Source organism: Chlorocebus sabaeus, chromosome 19 (genome assembly GCF_047675955.1).
Source record: "Chlorocebus sabaeus isolate Y175 chromosome 19, mChlSab1.0.hap1, whole genome shotgun sequence".
Lineage (NCBI taxonomy): Eukaryota > Metazoa > Chordata > Mammalia > Primates > Cercopithecidae > Chlorocebus > Chlorocebus sabaeus.
In genome coordinates this window covers 26,397,079-26,403,737 of record NC_132922.1, presented here as the reverse complement: position 1 = coordinate 26,403,737, position 6,659 = coordinate 26,397,079, and positions in this window count along the sequence as shown.

Sequence of the window (6,659 nt, the reverse complement as noted above, 5' to 3'; positions counted from 1 at the left end):
GGAGGCAGAGGTTACAGTGAGCCGAGATTGAGCCATTGCACTCCAGCCTGGGCGACACAGTGAGGCGCTGTCTCAAAAAAAAAAAAAAAAAAAAAAAAAAAAACAACCTGTTATCTCCTTTTCTGTTATTTGGAAGAGTCTGGGAAGGATTGGTCGTTTAAACATTTGGTAGAATTTACCAGTAAGGCATTTGGCCCTGAGCTTTTCTTTGTAGGAAACTTTTTAGTTTTTACTTAAAAAAATTTTTTTGAGACAGAATCTCGTTCTGTCTCCCAGCAGGCTAGCGTGCAATGGTGCAACCTCAGCTCGCTGCAACTTCTGCCTCCCCAGTTCAAGCGATTCTCCTGCCTCAGCCACCCAAGTAGCTGGGATCATAGGCACCCACGACCACCCCTAACTAATTTTTGTATTTTCAGTAGAGATGGGGTTTCTGCCACATTGGCCAGGCTGGTCTTGAACTCCTGACCTCTGGTGATCCGCCCTCCTCGGCCTCCCAAAGTGCTAAGATTATAGGTGTGAGCCACTGTGCCCGGCCTGAGAAACTTTTTAATTTTAAAATTTATTATTATTTTCAAAATTTTAGATTCAGGGGTACATAGGCAGATTTGTTACAAGGGTACAGTGTGTGATGCTGAGGATTTAGGCTTCTATTGATCCTGTCATCCCAATAGTGAACATAATACCCAATGGGAAGTTTTTCAGTCCTTGCCCCCTCTCTGTTTCCTGCCTTTCTTAGTCTCCAGTGTCTTATCGTTTCCATCTTTGTGTTCGTGTGTACGCAATGCTTAGCTCCCGCTTATAAGTGAGAACATGTGTTATTTGGGTTTGTTTCTGTGTTAATTTGCTTAGGATTTTGGCCGCCATCTGCATCCATGTTTCTGTAAAGTACATAATTTCATTCATTCGTTTTTGGAATGGAGTCTCCCTCTGCCGACCGCACAGGAGTGTAGTGGCACGATCTCAGCTCACTGTAGCCTCCACCTCCCGGCTTCAAGCAATTCTCCTGCCTCAGCCTCCCCAGTAGCTGGAATTACAGGCGTGTGCCACCATGCCCAGCTAATTTTTGTTGGCATAAGCCAACTGCGCCCGGCCTTAATCTCCTGTTATAGATCCATTCCCTTTTTTTATTTCTTGAGTCAGACTCAGTAGTGTGTGTCCATTTCATGTAGGTTATCTAATTTTTTGGCATACAATGGTTTATATTATTTCTTTGTAATTCTTTTTATTTAAGTCAGTAGTAACATTTTCTCTTTCATTCTGGTTTGAATAATAATTTCAGTCTTCTCTCTTTTATTTTTTCCACTGGTAGTCTAGCTAAAAGTTGGTCAATTTTGTTGATATTTTCAAATAAGAAAGTTTTTTTTTGTTTGTTTTGGTTTTTTTTTTAATGGAATCTTGCTGTGTCACCCAGGCTGGAGTGCAGTGGCACGATCTCGGCTCACTGCAACCTGTGCCTCCCGGATTCAAGCAGTTATCCTGCCTCAGCCTCCTCAGTAGCTTGGATTACAGGCACCTGCCACCACAGCCAGCTAATTTTTGGGTTTAGAAGAGATGGGGTTTCACCATGTTGGCCAGGATGGTCTTGAACTCCTGACCTCAAGTGATTTGCCTGCCTCAGCCTCCCAGAGTACTGGGATTACAGGCATGAACCACCATGCCTGGCGTGTTTTTTGTTTTTGTTTTTTTTTGACAGGGTCTCACTCTGTTGTTCAGGCTGGCATGTAGTGGCACAATTACAGCTCACTGCAACCTTGACCACCTAGGCTCAAGCGATTCTCCTGCCTCAGCGTCCCATGTAGCTGGGACCACAGGCACACTCACTCCGCCACACCCGGCTAATTTTAAAAAATTTTTTGTGGAGACAAAGTCTCACTTTGTTGCCCAGGCTGGTCTTGAACTCCTGAGCTCAAGCGATCCTCCCGCTTCGGTTTCCTAAAGTGTAGGAATTACAGACGTGAGCCATCGTGTCTGGCCGGGGTTTGTTGTTGTTTGTTTGCTTAGTGACTATTCTGAACTAATTTTGTAAGGCCTGTGCTCTTTGCTATGTATGGTCAATGAAGTTCTCCTAAGTTGGCTTAATTGTTAGCTAATATTTGGACAGAGATTTCTGTAAATTCTTGGAACTAATAAACTTCCCAATCTGAGTCTGATCTGGATTATGTTCAGTACAGGCTGAAAGGTGAAATCAAGACTAATCCTCCTGATTCAGCAAGCGAGAGAAATCCAGTTACACTCTTAAAGGAACTGTCAGCAATAAAGTCTCAATATCAAACTTTGTATGCCCTCTTTAAACCAGTTGCTGTTGAGCAGAAAGAGACTAAGAGCTGCATTTTTGCTACTGTGAATAGGACTATGAATGTGATACAAAAACTACAGAAGCAATACACAAAGGATTATAAATCATGCTGCTATAAAGACGCATGCACACGTATGTTTATTGCGGCACTATTCACAATAGCAAAGACCTGGAACCAAGCCAAATGTCCATCAATGACAGACTGGATTAAGAAAATGTGGCACATATCCACTATGGAATACTATGCAGCCATAAAAAAGGATGAGTTCGTGTCCCTTGTAGGGACATGGATGAAGCTGGAAACCATCATTTTCAGCAAACTATCACAAGAACAGAAAACCAAACACCACATGTTCTCACTCGTAGGTGGGAATTGAACAATGAGATCACGTGGACACGGGAAGGGTGACATCACACACCGGGGCCTCTTGTGGGGTGGGGAGGGGGGGGAGGGATAGCATTTGGAGATATACCTAATGTAAATGACAAGTTAATGGGTGCAGCACACCAACATGGCACATGTATACATATGTAACAAACCTGCATGTTGTGCACATGTACCCTAGAACTTAAAGTATAAAAAAAGAAAAAAAGTACAGAAGCAAACAGACCTGGAGCTGTCACCACTGATTAAAGAAGAGAAAACTGCGGCAAAGCAGTTAAAATCTCACATGCCAGATTTATGAAGAAATGGACTTGGAAAGGAGACTGTAACAGAGAAGGGCTTAATTCCAGAGAAATTTAGGAAGATGTCTTGTTAACACTTGATGTCTAGAGATTGGGGGCTGATGAAAGAGGTTTGACTTCAATGACTGGATAATAATGCCTTTCATGAGAGAGACTATAAGAAGGGCAGATAATATATGAATAAAGTTCAGCCAAAAGGATCAAATGAGAATAAAGGGCTTTAAATATATGTACACACACATACACACACACACTTAGTCTTGTAATTTCAGGCAAGAAAGTCTCGTAACACTATTTTGCATCTGTTTTCTTTTTCTAAGTCATGATAATGTAGATGTTCTGGTCCATCATAAAAGAATGTTTATGTACATTTCAGTCATTCGATATGTGACTTTGGAAATTAAACTATAGGCAAAATATTTGTATTATACATTGCATATAATTTCGTTTTGTAAATGTTGATTGCACATGTGGTTAAATTATTGTTAAGACTGCTTTTATGTGACCTATAGTCTCCCACAAAACCTAAAGTAATAAGCTGGCTTTTCTGTGATAGCCACGGTGTTTTTTTTTTTTTTTTTTTTTTCTGGAGATGGAGTCTCACTTTGTTGCCCAGGCTGGAGTGCAGTGGTGCTATCTCAGCTCATTGCAAGCTCTGCCTCCCGGGTTCACACCATTCTCCTGCCTCAGCCTCCTGAGTAGCTGGGACTACAGGCACCCACCACCACGCCTGGATAACTTTTTGTGTTTTTTGTAGAGACAGGGTTTCACCGTGTTAGCCAGGATGGTCTCGATCTCCTGACCTTGTGATCCGCCCGCCTCAGACTCCCAAAGTGCTGAGATTACAGGCGTGAGCCACCGCGCCCGGCCTGTGATAGCCACTTTTGTGTATTTTTTTTTCCCTATTTCCCTTGCCTTGCTAATGTTGAGCGGCATGAACTTGCTTTCTAATGCTGTTTTTGGCTGTCCCTGGTGTATTTCAATAATACCTTTGTTTTCCCTCAACCTGTATTACTGTAATTGTTCATTCTACATGAAAGCTAAGAAACTGAAATTAGAAGAGCACGTATCTGCTACTTGCCAGTTTTGTGCGAGTGTGTTATGTGTATGTGTCAATTTCCCTTTAAAATAACTATTTATTTTAAAATAACTATTGGCAATAAGGAAACTGTTCAAAGTAGAGGTAGATCTTGATACAAAGATGTTAATCACAGGGTTGTTTATAATAACAATATACATACACATTTGGCTAGTACTAGGTGAATAGGAAAATAAATCACGTTGTGTGTATACAAAAAAAAATAAAAGAATATTCCACCAAGGTAAACTAGTTTCTTTATACTCCTCATAAATGTAGGATGCAGATTAAGAGGCTAACAAGACATAAGAACTGGCTGGGCGTGATGAATTACGCCTGTAATCCCAGCACTATGGGAGTCCAAGGTGGGCAGATCACCTGAGGTCAGGAGTTCAAGACAAGCCTGGCCAACATGGTGAAACCCCGTCTCTACAAAAAAATACAAAAATTAGCCATGCGTGGTGGGCGCCTGTAATCCCAGCTACTCGGGAGGCTGAGGCAGGAGAATTGCTTGAACTTGGGAGGCGAAGGTTGCAGTGAGCCAAGATTGTGCCACTGGACTCTAGCCTAAGCAACAGAGCAAGACTTCGTCTCAAAAAAAAAAAAAAAAAAAAAAAAAGTCCTAACAACTAAGTAGAGTACCTAACTCTGGACTGGATTCTGTACTAGATGGGGAAAATGCTCAAAAAGGTATTATTAGATGAACTGGCAAAATTAGAACAGGGACCATGGTATATTAGCTAAATATACTGTAGCAATGTAAACTTTTGAAGACAACTCTTCTGTGGTTATATAACAGAATATCCCTATTCTTAGAGAATACGCACTGAAGTATTTAGGGGTAAGGGACTATGATATATGTAACTTACCCTCAAGTGGTTTATACATATACACACACAATCATGCATCACACACACATACATATATAGATTCATACATAGATAATATATTTTATTATATATAAATATGTTATATATTATATGTTATATATAATGTTATCTTATATGTTATATATTTATATTATATAACGCATAGGTATATTATTACATATATATAATATGTATTCTATATAACATAGAATACATATATAATTATATATTATATATTATGTAAATATATATAATTATATGTGTGTGTATATAAATATATATATAGAGAGAGAGAGAACTCATGCCCAAGTAATAAAACAATTCAAATATACAGAGTGGACAGGGCTGTGTCTTTTCGTGAATAAAACTGAGACACATATCCCAGAAAGCCCAGACAGAGTCTCGCTCTGTCACCCAGGCTGGAGTGCGGTGGCGCCATCTCGGCTCACTGCAACCTCCGCCTCTCTCGGGTTCAAGTAATTCTCCTGCCCTAGCCTCCCAAGTAGCTGGGACTACAGGCGAGCGCCACCATGCCCAGCTAATTTTTGTACTTTTAGTTGAGACGGGGTTTCACCATGTTGGCCAGAATGGTCTTGATCTCTTGACCTCGTGATCCGCCCGCCTCGGCCTCCCAAATCGCTGGGATTACAGGTGTGAACCACTGTGCCTGGCCTTTGTGTTGGTTTTCTTTTTTCTTGCTGCTCCTGTTTTGCTCTCCCCCTCCCTATCCCTCACTCTTGCCCCTGGGAGTACTCGTCCCAAACAAGCTCCAAGTACAACAGCCTTTCTTTGAGGCCTGCTTGCAGGGGAGCCCAAACCAAAGCAGATGTTCCAGGCTGAATGGTGCTCCTCCAGATTCATACGTTGAAGTCCTAACCCCAGGTCTTCAGAATGTGTCTGTATTTGGAGATAGGGTACTATGGTCTGAATGTTTGCATTCCACCAAAATTCAGGTTGGAACCTCATCTCCAATGTGATGGTATTATGAGGTGGTGGCTTTGGGGAGGTGAGAGGCTCTGCCCTTGCTAATAAGATTAATGTCTGTATCAATCCATTCTCGAATTTCTGTAAATAAACACCTGAGACCAGGTAATTTATAAAGAAAAGAGGTTTGACTGGCTCATGGGTCTGCAGGCTGTACAGGAAGCATGCTGGCATCTGCTCAGCTTCTGGGGAGACCTCAGGAAGCTTCCAATCATGACAGAAGGTGAAGGGGGAACAGATGTCTCACATGGCCAGAGTGGGAGCAAGAGAGAGTTGATAGGGAGGTGCCACACACTTTTAAACAACCAGATCCCACGAGAACCCACTGATTATCAGGAAGACAGCACCAAGCCATGAGGGATCCACCACTAACCAAACACCTCCCACCAGGCCCCATGTCCAACTCTGGGGAGGCTGAGGCAGGAGAGTGGGTTGAACCCTGGAGGTGGAAGTTATGGTGAACCAAGATTGCTCCATTGCACTCCAGCCTGTGCGACAGAGCCAGACTCTATCCCAAAAAAGGAAAAAAAGGAAAAAGAAAATGATGGAGCACCTATTACCCTTCTTGCACTGGTTCCTGGGGAGCTCAAAGCCTATCTTTTGCAAGTGTCCTGATCCTCTTGCAGGCCTTTCATGTATATTTCCTTCCTGGCTTCCTCCTATTTTTATCACACTTCTCAACCTGCTGTCAGGTGAAAAATCAAGGTGGGCCCAAAATATAAGAGCTCATGAATTTGATGGTGTT